Raw genomic sequence first — 12,855 nt, forward strand, 5'->3', positions numbered from 1 at the left:
AGCTCCTTTCCTAAAGATGCTGGAGCAGAACACACCCCCCATCTCTGCCACCTGGGCAGGCTGGGTGTTCCTGAATCCAGGAATCACGTGCTGATAGAAAGTCCTGTGCTCAGTGTGAGTTTTGAAGCCTCAATTCTCCTGCACAAGAAGGAGACTCTCCTTCAGTTTGAACCCATTCCCCCTGGTCCTGGCACTCCATCCCTTGTCCAGTCTCTCCCCATCTTCCCTGCAGCTCCTTCTACTCCTCAATTCTCCTCTGGCACAGGCAGTACCAGAACAGGCTCAGAAAACCAGACAAAATCTGTCCTTGCATCCCTTCTTGCCAGAGCCATCCCTTTCCTGGTGACACAGGGATCTGCCAGGGCTCCCACAGCCCCAGAGATGAGGAGAGAATCATTATTCCTGTTTAAACCAACGTGGTTTTACCATAGCAACTCCCCAAGAAGGAATCAACAGCTTCTGAGCAAACAAACACCGATTAAAGCACCCTTCTGAAATATTTATGCTTTGTTCCCCAAAGCCCACTAAGTGCAGGGCCCTGCCTGGCTCCAGGAGTGCCAGGAGAGCCTTTTTTCCGCTGCCTGGCAAAGTGGAAAAACCATTCTTCAGCAGAGTGTTTGTCAGGGCCAGAGGCAGCTCCTCAACGTGACTGCAAGGAGCTGCAGAGGGAACAGCCTGGCCTGGGGCCTGCCCTGGGCAGGGAGAAATGCAGGAGCTTCGGGGGGCTCGGCAGAGGGAGCACAAATTTACACAGGGTGGGAAATGCCACTGAAGTTCGTGGGGTTTGCTGCTGTGTATTGGCTTTTGCAAATTATGATTCATCACAACAATTTTAATGTGATGGAAATATAGGGATATTGCTATAATAGAAATAATAAATTAAAATATAATAATTAATAAATTAACAATTTAAATCTACATAACTAATATTAAATAGTCGATAATATATATTATTAATATCATTTATATAGGAATATATTCATTTATGTATAAAATAAAATAATATAAATACTATATATAATATATAAATAATATAAATAGTATAGAAATAAATAATAAATAATATAATCTAATAAATATTAAATATAAAATAATAACAAACAATATAAAAATATAAAAATATAAAAATATAAAAATATAATATAATATAATATAATATAATATAATATTATATTATATTATATTATATTATATTATATTATATTATATTATATTATTATAATATTATATAAACAATATATTAGATTAGATTATATTAGATTAGATTAGATTAGATTATTGTTATAATATAATATAATATAATTATAATATATAAATAATATAATATAAATAATATAATATAATATAATATAATGTAATGTAATGTTATATTATATTATATTATATTATATTATATTATATTATATTATATTATATTATATTATATTATATTATATTATATTATATTATATTATATTATATTATATTATATTATATTATATTATATATTAGAATAATATAAAGTTTATAATAACTTTTTAACTGTTTTTGATATAGTATTTAGTATAGTATATAGCATATGTAGTATACTGTAAATATAAATATAGTATATATATATATAGTCAATAGGAAATATAGATAATAATAGTGTATATATATATATACATATACATACATATATATACATATATATATATATATATATATAGTGAATAGTATATGTATATATTGTATATTTTATTTGATACAGTATATTTTGATGTAGTTTTCTGGGCTTGGAAGAGCACGAAGAGGGGGAAATCTGGGGGTGTTTAATGCCTGTGTGAGCCCCAGAGCCCTGTTTGTTTATGTGCTGCTGCTGCACACAAATATTCGGCAGGCTGGTTTCAGAGGGTTTCGGGCAGTTTTTCCTTAAACAAAGGAGCCCCACTGCTCTCTGCCACCTTTTCTGCTGCAAACTCTCAGATTTTCCCCTCTGAGAGTCCCTGCAGATCACCTCGACAGCCAGGATGGAAAGTGATGGCAGTGGCACTGTTTTACTTCTTTTGATTTTAAAGACTGTGGAAATTTTAATCTCACTCCCTGCCATGGCAGGGACACCTCCCACTGTCCCAGGTGCTCCCAGCCCTGTCCAGCCTGCCCTTGGCACTGCCAGGGATCCAGGGGCAGCCCCAGCTGTGCCAGGGCCTGCCCACCCTCCCAGGGGAGAATTTATTCCCAATATCCCACCTAAACCTGCTCTGTGTCAGTTTGAATCCATTTCTCTTCATCCTGTCCCTCCATCCCTTGCAAATCCTCTCTCTCTGTGCTTCCAGCAGCTCCTTCAGGCACTGGGAGGCCCCAGCTGTGTCCCCCCAAAGCTTCTCCTGTCCAGGTGAGCAACCCCAGCTCTGCCAGCAGAGCTGCTCCATCCCTCTGATCACCTTGGCTGGGTTTTTTCCCCCTGGCATAGCTAAGATGGTATTAGAGAGCTCCCTAGCCACAGAAAATCACCCTGAGGTCAAAAAGGAAGAAATAAAATATTATAATAATAAATAAAGGGATGTAGCTCCCTGAGAGTCCCAGGACAAGAACTGGGTGATGCTGGAACCTCAGAAGGGCAGAATTCCCAAAGCATTTGCAGGATCTGGCACGGATGGATCCAGATTTCCATGGCAGAGAAGCCTCCCTTGGCCTGTTGGGTGGATCAGCTCAGCCCTGAGCCCCCAGGCAGGAGCTCTGAGCACAAACTTTGATACAGATTTTGATTTATTTGCTCTGAATCTCCTGATCTGAGCTGTGGCTCCCATTTCAGGCTGCACAAGTGGGCATTGACTTTAGTCTGGCTCTCTCTAGTGGTCTGAAGCTTAATGAGATGGAAGTCCTGCTCTGTAATTACTGGGGGTGATTTAAGTGGGAGCAAAAAGACATCCAGTCACTTTTGGGCAGTTAAATTAAAAGCAAACTGGATTGAGCTACCTGGGGTGTGTTTCCAGGTGATAAATGCTTTCTCACAAATCTCATAAACCCTCCTCTTTTCTGCAGCACTGAACTGGGATTTTTATGGATCTTTTTAATAGTCCCTCAAATAATTTCATCAGCATAAAGTCTCCTCCTGGATGGAAATTTAATAAAAAGCTGAATTGTTCAGAAAGGGATGAGCTTGATCTCATCTTGCCCTTGTAAATGTATTCCTGACGGGGTGGCAGTTAATAATTAATAAATGAAATAAACGACTTGGAAATTGCAAGCTGACACCGGGCTCTCCCCTCCTGCCTGCCCAAGGATCATTCACACTCTGCTTTGTTCAGTCAGATCCTCTGTGATCCACATGAAGCACCCAAATTAAGATGTGGAGTGCACCAGGCTCAGGGCTCAGAGTCAGGATCTCTCATTCCACATTTCAGTGTGGGTTTGCTGGGGTCAGACCAGCAAAAGTGAGGCCAAATAAAGATGCAGAGAATTCCTGGTCTCTTTTGAAGGTTGTGACATGGAGCAGGAATTATCTCCTGAACCAGTGGGTCCCCAGCCCAGCTCTGTGCTTGGATTCTCCAGCTCCTTCTCAAAGTCCCACCTGTGAGTTCCAAGCTGCCAGAAATTCTTGGATGCAGCTCCACATCCTTCCGTGGCTCCCAGACATCCTCTTGATGCCTTGGGTAGGCTGAGCTAGAGCAGAGACCAGACAGAGCTAAAGAATAAAACAGGGATTTATTAAAGATCTCCTCCATGGATGCACCTTGGGCAGCACCAGAGCCCAGCCAGGGCTGCACCCAAGATGACCCAAAATGGCCCCAAAATGCACGGCCGGGCACGGGGTCTCTCCCTGGGATCAGCTCTGCTCCATTTGCACCTTGCAGTTCATTGTCCCAGCCCAGCTTTAGCCCAGGCACTCCCACCCTGCTTGTTTTTCTCTCTCCAGCCCACGGGGTTTGTGCTCCTGGGCTGAGATTTGGGTCATTTGTCCTTGGTGCCCAGCTGGAGCAGGGATTGTTTTGTCTCCCTGCTCTGTGCAGAGCTCACCATCCCCTGATGTGAACCCAGACCCACACACTAAAGCAGCACAGAATGGGAAAAATAGAAAAGCTACACCTGAGGCATCACCCTCAGACCAGTTTGGGTCCAGAACCAACATCTCAGGGAGCTCCTGGAGCCCCCTGCCCCCTCAGCAGCCTGACAAGGCTGGTTTGGAGCTCAGAGGAGCATCAGGAAATCATCCCTGTCCCAGAGACAATTCCTGCAAAACCACAGCCTCCTTTCTCCTGCAGATCTGTGGGGGAGGCACCACTCCTGTGATGGGGGGGCCAAAATTTCCCAGCTCCTTGCACAGGCACTCTCCTATCTTTGTGTGGGCTCTGCTTTGAAGAAAATCTGCTTTGTTCCATCATTTTCCCTCACCTGGTGCTAGAAAGGAGCTGAAGGCAGGCTGGAACACACCCATGGAAATGTGTGAGTGTCCTGAAATCAGCAGAGCTGATGGAATTCATCCCAGAGCACTTGAGAACCATCCAAGGGAATTTCTGAGGCATTAGTGAGGATCTCTGAGAAGGTGGTGGCAGGAGGAATGAACAGCACCCTGGCTTTGAAAACGGAGGAAAAGAAGCCCCAGGAGTGATCCTTCAGCTGCCCAACTCCATTTCTTGGAAAGATCCTGGGACAAATGATGAAATAATCAATACAAACACCTAGAAGGGAATAAAATTACAGGGGAAATAAAAATAAAATAACCAGCATGGATTTCTCAGGAGCAAATCACATCAAATCAATCTAATTTCCTCCCCTGACAGAGTCACAGCCTGATGGACAGGGGAGAAGCAGATGTGAGATATCCTGGATGTAAAAATCTGTGTGCTCAGGATTGCAAGGCAGCCTCGTGAGCAAATCAGGGCCACGGGAGCAAAACAGAAACATGCAAAAAGCTCTGTAATTTCAGTGCCTCGGCAGGAGAAAATGCAGCCCCCAATTCAGGTGGGGCCAGAGCTGCTTGTTCTGTTCATGCCCATTAAGAAGTGATTTGTCTGATAGCAGAGATAAGGCAGCTTTATGAGCTGGGAGGTGTTGGAACAACACAGAGAGCAGCTCCTGAATTCAGATTGATCTGGATAATGGGATGAGATCCGTGGGCTGAAACTCGCCGAGGACAAAGGCACAATCCCAGGCTCAGGCAGGAAAAATCAAATGCACAGATGCAAAATGAGAGATAAGGAACAAAGGCTCTCTGGGAGGATGGGGACACAAATGGCTTCATCTCTTCTGCCTGAGCTCAGAGGATTTCTTTTCTGATTTCAACATGTGCAGATACTTTTGACATTGACAGGTGCTGGAAGTGCTGAGATTATTTCTTCCTATTATTATTTTGGACAAAGAACATGTATTTTTCTGGGGTTTGTGCAATAAAAAGTAATGTTTTAGGGGAGAGATGGAGTGGTGAGGTCACACCTTGAGTGCTGTGTCCAGTTCTGGGCCCCTGGGGCAAGATGGGATGGAGGGGCTGGAGTGTGTCCAGGGAAGGGAACAGAGCTGGGAAGGGGCTGGAGAATCCTGAGGGAGCTTGGAAGGGAGAAAAGGAGGCTTAGGGGTGGCCCTTGTGGCTCTGCACAGCTCCTGCCAGGAGGGGACAGCCAGGTGGGATTTGGCATCTGCTCCCAGGGACAGGGACAGGAGAGGAGGGAACGGCCTCAGGCTGGGCCAGGGCAGGCTCAGGGTGGGCACAGCAGGAATTTCCCCATGGAAAGGGTGCTCAGGCACTGGAACTGCCCAGGGAGGGTTGGATCCCCATCCCTGGAGTGTCCCAGGAAGGGCTGGAGGTGGCACTCGGGGCTCTGGGCTGGGGATCAGGCACAGGTGGGACTCAGTGCTCTGGGAGAGCTTTTCCAGCCTCAGTGATCCTGGGATTCTGTGACATCAGCCAGGCCTGGGACCAGGCATGGAACACTGGTGACACCAAATGACAAAGGACACCTCAGAAATGGCCACTCACAGCTCCCACCCCCAAAAATTGGGGTGTTTTAGAGCCAGCAGCAAGGGCTGAAGCGCTGATTTGAGAAGTCTTTAATTTTTCCACAGGCAGGAACAGGATGCCCTCATGTTATAAATGCCAATATTTAACCCATTTTCCCATCTCCTCAGGTGTTTCCTGTCGTGGGTTTCTCTGACCAGCACACTGCAGGTGGGATGGAGCTGTCCCACATCCAGGCTTCCTCCCAGGGGAATTGTCCTGCAGGAGCACTGGAGATCCCTCCTTGGCACCACTTCTGAACTATCTCCCTTGGAGGTTCCAGCCCTGCAGAGTCACTCCAGGCCCTGCAGCCCTTCACTTTAAATTGCTGGGAGTGTTTTGCAGAGGGTTAAAATTGAAATTAAAGTGATGTTTATCCCTGTGAACCCGTGGATTCTCAGACGTGGCTCTGTCCCCCTCACACGCCCTGGGGGTCACGTCCCCAGCAGGGCTGGCTCAGGAGGATCCCTCCCACCAAGCTCTGTCTCACACAGATTTTATTTTCCTCCACTCATACAAAGGCCATCTAATCAGGCAGAGGAGAATCTGACTTTTTGTTTATTGGGAACACAACAATAGGATCCTATTCCACACCCCGAGGGACAAACAACACTGCTCACAGCCAGCACCTCCCCTTGTCATTATTGGTTTGGATGTTTAATATCAAAACCCAAAGTTCCAAACAGATTTTGATCCCAGTTGAGCATCCCTGATGCAATTCCACCACTCAGTAGAGGCACAGCACATGTGAAATGAGCTCCTCAGAGACAACAGTGATAAGGAGAGATAAGATTTTGATGTCCAGCCAGGTGAAACCACCCAAGAGCTCAGTGTGAGTGTGTCCTGCCATGCTGGGGGTTGTTCAGGTTGGGATTTTGGGGTGTTATCCCCATTTCCATGCAAAGCTCAGTCCTATAAAAGTGAATCATTCACAAAATATTTCAGCTCTGAACACTGCCTGTCAGGATTAGGAACTACGAGCTGGGAAGAATTCCTGGTTTTCTCTAGGTGGAAAGGAACTGCTGCAGGGACAGGGGGCAGGTCCTGGTCCCTGACAGTGCCTCTGCTTGGGTATCCCAAAAACCATGGGACAGGGAGCACCTGGCAGTGACAGTGACCCTGCCCTGCCTGTGCAGCCAGACCTTGCTCCTTTCCCTGGCTCCATTTCTGTCCCTGCTCCTTTCCCCATCTCCCTTTCCCTTCCTGCTCCTTTCCCCATCTCCATTTCCCTTCCTGCTCCTTTTCCCATCTCCCTTCCTGCTCCTTTCCCCATCTCCCTTTCCCTTCCTGCTCCTTTCCCCATCTCCCTTTCCCTTCCTGCTCCTTTCCCCATCTCCATTTCTCTTCCTGCTCCTTTCCCCATCTCCATTTCCCTTCCTGCTCCTTTCCTTATCTCCATTTCCCTTCCTGCTGCTTTTCCCATCTCCTTTTCCCTTCCTGCTGCTTTTCCCATCTCCTTTTCCCTTCCTGCTCCTTTTCCCATCTCCTTTTCCCTTCCTGCTCCTTTCCCCATCTCCATTTCCCTTCCTGCTCCTCTCCCCATCTCCTTTTCCCTTCCTGCTCCTTTCCCCATCTCCATTTCCCTTCCTGCTCCTTTTCCCATCTCCATTTCTCTTCCTGCTCCTTTCCCCATCTCCATTTCCCTTCCTGCTCCTTTCCCCATCTCCATTTCCCTTCCTGCTCCTCTCCCCATCTCCTTTTCCCTTCCTGCTCCTTTCCCCATCTCCTTTTCCCTTCCTGCTCCTTTCCCCATCTCTATTTCTGTTCCTGCTCCTTTCCCCATCTCTATTTCTGTTCCTGCTCCTTTTCCCATCTCCATCTCCCTTCCTGCTCCTTTCCCCATCTCCATTTCCCTTCCTGCTCCTCTCCCCATCTCCTTTTCCCTTCCTGCTCCTTTCCCCATCTCCATTTCTCTTCCTGCTCCTTTTCCCATCTCCATTTCCCCTCTGAGTGAGCCCCTGCCCTCAGCACCAAGCAGGGAGCAGAGCAGGAGCTCAGCCAGCTGAGGGCAGAGAGAAGGAATGAATATCCCACCAAAGTACAACTGCAGTCCAGGCAAACCCTTCCTGAGCACGGGAATCTTCTTCCAGCTCCCCAGCCTGGGAGAATGCTCAAGATCCAAAGCTCAAATATTTGGAATATTAACATCTATCAGTTTCACACATCTCTTAAAGCAGCACATTCCTTGCCTGATTGATCCTGCCATATGGGAACATTAGCCTGTACCATCACCATCTGCTGCAGCTTTAATTTTATCAAAAGCATTGTGACAGGAGGGAGAATGTTTCTTTTTCCACCCTTCCTTCTCCTCCCGCCAAAACCTGGCTGATTTCTCCTCAGATGAACCCAGTTTCCAGTCCTGAGTGAGAAGGCTGTCTGGATACTCTGTCTAGGAATAGCTCTTTGATTTCAAACACTTCACTTTTGGGAAGCTGAGCTAAAAATCCAGGAACAAGGCAACTCACAAACTTCTCTCCCAGAGAAATTTTGGGTATTCGTGAGCTCAAAGCTGAAATAGAAGTGTGGCTTGGGTGTTGCACATTTCTTCCACTCTCTGCTCAGAATCCCAGAATTATTCAGGTTGGAAAAGCCCTTGCAGGTCCTGGAGACCAACCTGATCCCCACCCTGTCCCCAGCCCAGAGCTCTGAGTGCCACCTCCAGGGATGGGGATCCAACCTCCCTGGGCAGTTCCAGTGCCTGAGCCCCCTTTCCATGGGGAAATTCCTGCTGTGCCCACCCTGAGCCTGCCCTGGCCCAGCCTGGGGCCGTTCCCTCTCCTCCTGTTGTTGGTTGTCTCAGAATAAAGAATATTGTGCTTTAATCATCCCTGACTTATCCTGGCACCACTGATTGTGCAGCCCTTCACAAAGGGAAAAAAGGAATTCCAGATCTCTTGCCTTATTTCATTTCACTTATTCATGACCACAGATATTTTTGGGTTCCTTCTCTACAGCAAACTATAAACTAAACACAAACCTCAGTGTCATGGAATCAGAGAATGGTTTGGGTTGGAAAGGACCTTAAATACCATCCAACTCCAACCCCCTGCCACGGCAGGGACCCCTTCCACTACCCCAGCTTGCTCAGAGCTCCATCCAGCCTGGCCTTGGACGCTCCAGGTGCAGATGTGAGCTCCCAAATGAGCCTCCAGACATCAATAAAATATTTACACGACACAAAATGAATACCACAGCAGCAGGAGAGGCAGAAATGGCACACCACAGGCCAGGTGTGGCTGTGCCCTGTGCTGGCTCAGTGACCCAGCTCTAAAGCAGCTCCTGCTGCTCTGGGAGTGTGCACAGGCTTGGGAGCCCCGTGCTCGTGTGCTCCCTTTGTGCCAGCCAGCTCCTTCATTATTTAGTGACACAGAACACTCCTGCAGCCAGCCAGGCAGAGAATCCACTCCGAGGCAGCTGAAAGGGGAGAGCTTGGCCACGGAGAGCAGCTCAGGAGGGGATGAGGCTCTCAGGGCTTCCAGCCTGGCTGAGCTGGGCTGGGTGCTGTGCTCTGGAGATGGCAGTCCAGGGCTGTGACAATGACAGCGGGCTGTGAGCGGCTGCCTGGCTGCAAGAGCATCCCAAGAATGACAATAATTTTTAAAATCACGTTAAAAGTGCTGTTTCCTGCAGTGTCTCGCTGTGCAATCAGGGAGGTCACCACAGGAGGGAAGCAGCGTTTCACTTTTGTTGCTTTAGCAGCCAAGATTCTTTTTTTTCTTTCTTTTTTTTTTTTTTAATGTATATTTTCATCAGCAAAACCTGCCTGATGTGACAAAGCAATAAATCACAGAATGGTGGAATGGTTTGGGTTGGAAGGGGCCTTAAAGATCACCCCATTCCACCCCCTGCCATGGGCAGGGACACCTTCCACTAGCCCAGGTTGCTCCAAGCCCCTTCTAGCTGGGTTCTTGCAGTGGAATTCCAGAGATTCCTACCACCACTGCTGATGCTGCACATAAAAAGTGATTTTTAGCCTTTTCAGTGACCACTTTTCTCCAGCACTTGAAATCAAAACCTCAGAGCTTTGCAGAAAAAGCAAGTGGAAGCATGACTTTTCCTTCTGTTATTGACAGAGAGATGAAGAACCCCAAGCAGTCCCCAGGAGCAGGTGTGAGACTTTGCAGAGATCAGGAGAGAAACTCAGCATTGCTCTTCACAGCAAGAACCCGAGGGTGGAAATTCCCTCAGGAGCTCCAGCTTCCCATCCTGGCATCCCTGCAGCAGAGGTGTGTGCCAGGGCTCCAGGAGGGGGGTTTGTGCTCCTGGAGAGCTGCTGGAGGGCACACACAGCCCTCACTCTGTTCATTCCTGGCCAGTTTGGGATGTTCTGGTGTCTGGTGGGGTTCCTCAGCCACAGAAATTCCTCTGTGCAGTTTTCTCTCCTTGGCCATTCCAGGGAAACAAACCCTGCCTGCTGTCACATCATTTTTTGACACAGCTTTGCTGCCTCTGGGTGGTGGAGATTGCTACCAGCCACTTTGGGAAGGGATGGATTATATGGGACTGGAACCAGCCTAAAAGCTGCTGGTGGAAAGTTTGGAATGGGAGCCAGCATTCCTAAAAACCACATCTGAACAGAAATGCAGTACAGGGAAACCTCCAGCCTGTGGAAATGAGGCTACAGCCTCAGCAGCTTTCAGGAAGAGCCGTGGGGAAACAAATCTGAAAATAGCAAATTGCTGAATCTCTTCAGACCCTCTGAGGAGGAAAATGAGCAGCTGGACTCCAAGGTTCTTTCCTGCTCGTGCTTCCTGTGGGACCTTTGGTTGATAACCTCATCAGCCCTGTCTCCCCTTCCCATGTGTCAGAAGCAGGATGGCAGAAATCTGGGAAGACTTTCACTTACAATGGGAAGACTTTGATAGTGCTGTCCTGAGCAGCCCTGCTAAAAATCAAAATGTGGATGCCTGGGAGAGAAGTTTCAGTGCTGATGCAATTTGTCAGCATCTCATCCTTGTTCCCACACAGCTGAATCATCAGAGAACAGGGATTTGTCACTCTGGATCATCATGTGATGGCAAAGCCCACCACCAGCAGCAGCAGCACTGCGAGCAAACAGAGAGAGCCCAGCTGGGGAGAAAAGCTGGCCAAGTGCAGAAAATATTCCATTATATAGATGATAGAGGGTTATATAGGATTATATAGGGAATGACCTGACAGTCACAGAGCCATGGAATGGCCTGGCTTGGAAGGGACCTTAAAGATCATCCAGATCCAATTCCTTTGCTATGGCAAGGACACCTCCCACTGTCCCAGGCTGCTCCAAGCTCTGTCCAGCCTGGCCTTGGGCACTGCCAGGGATCCAGGGGCAGCCACAGCTGCCAGGGCCTGCCCATCCTCCCAGGGAACAATTCCTTCCCAAAATCCCACCCAACCCTGCCCTCTGTCAGTGTGAAGCCATTCCCCCTTGTCCTGTCACTCCATTCATTGTAAAGTTTCTCTCCATCTTTCCTGCAGCTCCTTCAGGCACGGGGAGGCCACAATTGTGACACCCCAAAGCTTCTCCTGTCCAGGTGAACAATCCCAGCTCTGCCAGCAGAGCTGCCCCATCCCTCTGCTCATCCTGCTGCCTCCTCCTCCAACACTGTGCACGTGGAGATCTCCTCAGGGACTTTTACACAAACCCCCTCCCTCTGGTGCTCCCAGGACAGCCCAGTCCAGCAGGATTTGTGCCAGGAGAGGATTCTCCAGCTTTGTGACCCCCCCAAATAATCCCAACCACACAGGGCAGTGGTACCTCCATGGAAAGGTCCATCCATGACACCCTTGAATTGTGAAAAGTCATTTTTGATGTTCAGTTTTACATCCCACGCATTGCAGGCAGTTAGCAAGTCATAAAGAGCAAGGATTAATTAATCCTGGCCATACCCCCAAGAGATGTGCAGGCAAACACTGAGCTACTGACAGAAACACAGCAGCCAAGGTTACTGACTTGTCCAAGCCACAGTGGGTGTTGGAGCAGAGCTGAGATTGAGGGGCAGAAACTGATTGCAAAGCTCAGGGAAACTGATTTTGAGGAGGAATAACCTTCAAAATAAACAAACATTTAGAGACATGTTTGTTTTTAATTCAGTACTTTGTTAGTACAATGCAAGTCAATCCTGATCCGGGGGGTCAGGCTGTAAATATTCACTTTGGCCCATCCTGAGGCTTTGTATGCACACAAAAATGTACATATGTGCTCCATACCCTGTGGGAGAGAACAACGAGGTGTCCAGAGGAAGAGCTCAGTCCCAAAGAGGCAGAATAACAAGCTCTGGTGTGTTTTGCCAAGGCTCCACCAGCAGACTTTCCCATGCCAGCCCACAGCCCTGCAGCCACCCTGTTCTGGAGCAGAGCCACGTTGGGTTCCACCAGCTTTGGGATCTCACTGGGCAGCAGATATCCAGATATCCTCCCCGTGTGCACCCCAAGGGCCTCCCCACAACCCATCATCTCCTGCAGTGTTGTGTGCTCTGCTGATAAAATACTCACAGCAGCACCTGCTTCTAGGAAAATTTGCAGCTGTCCTTCCAATTTCTTACAGTTTTGAATAAATAATGCTGAATCCCTCCCCGCCAGCCTGACTTACCTCAGGCTTTGGAATGGGATGCTCAGGGAGGTTTGGAGTGCTCATCCCTGGAGGTGTCACCTGGAGGTGGCACTCAGGGCTTTGGGCTGGGGACAAGGTGGGCATCGGGCACAGGTGGCACTCTGTGGTCTTGGAGCTCTTTTCCAACCTAACTGTTTTTGTGATTCTGCAATATCTTTGGTCATACAAGTGGATATATGGGCCAACTCCCTCGTGGCCCTCAGATAAAATCTGAAAAGGAAACAACTGAGCTCTGTGGGGCTCCTTGATCTGGTTTAAATGTCTGCACAGACAAGGAGGTTTTGCTTTTGTTGTAATTAGTGGGCATGTG

Source organism: Haemorhous mexicanus, chromosome 15, assembly GCF_027477595.1.
Source record: "Haemorhous mexicanus isolate bHaeMex1 chromosome 15, bHaeMex1.pri, whole genome shotgun sequence".
Lineage (NCBI taxonomy): Eukaryota > Metazoa > Chordata > Aves > Passeriformes > Fringillidae > Haemorhous > Haemorhous mexicanus.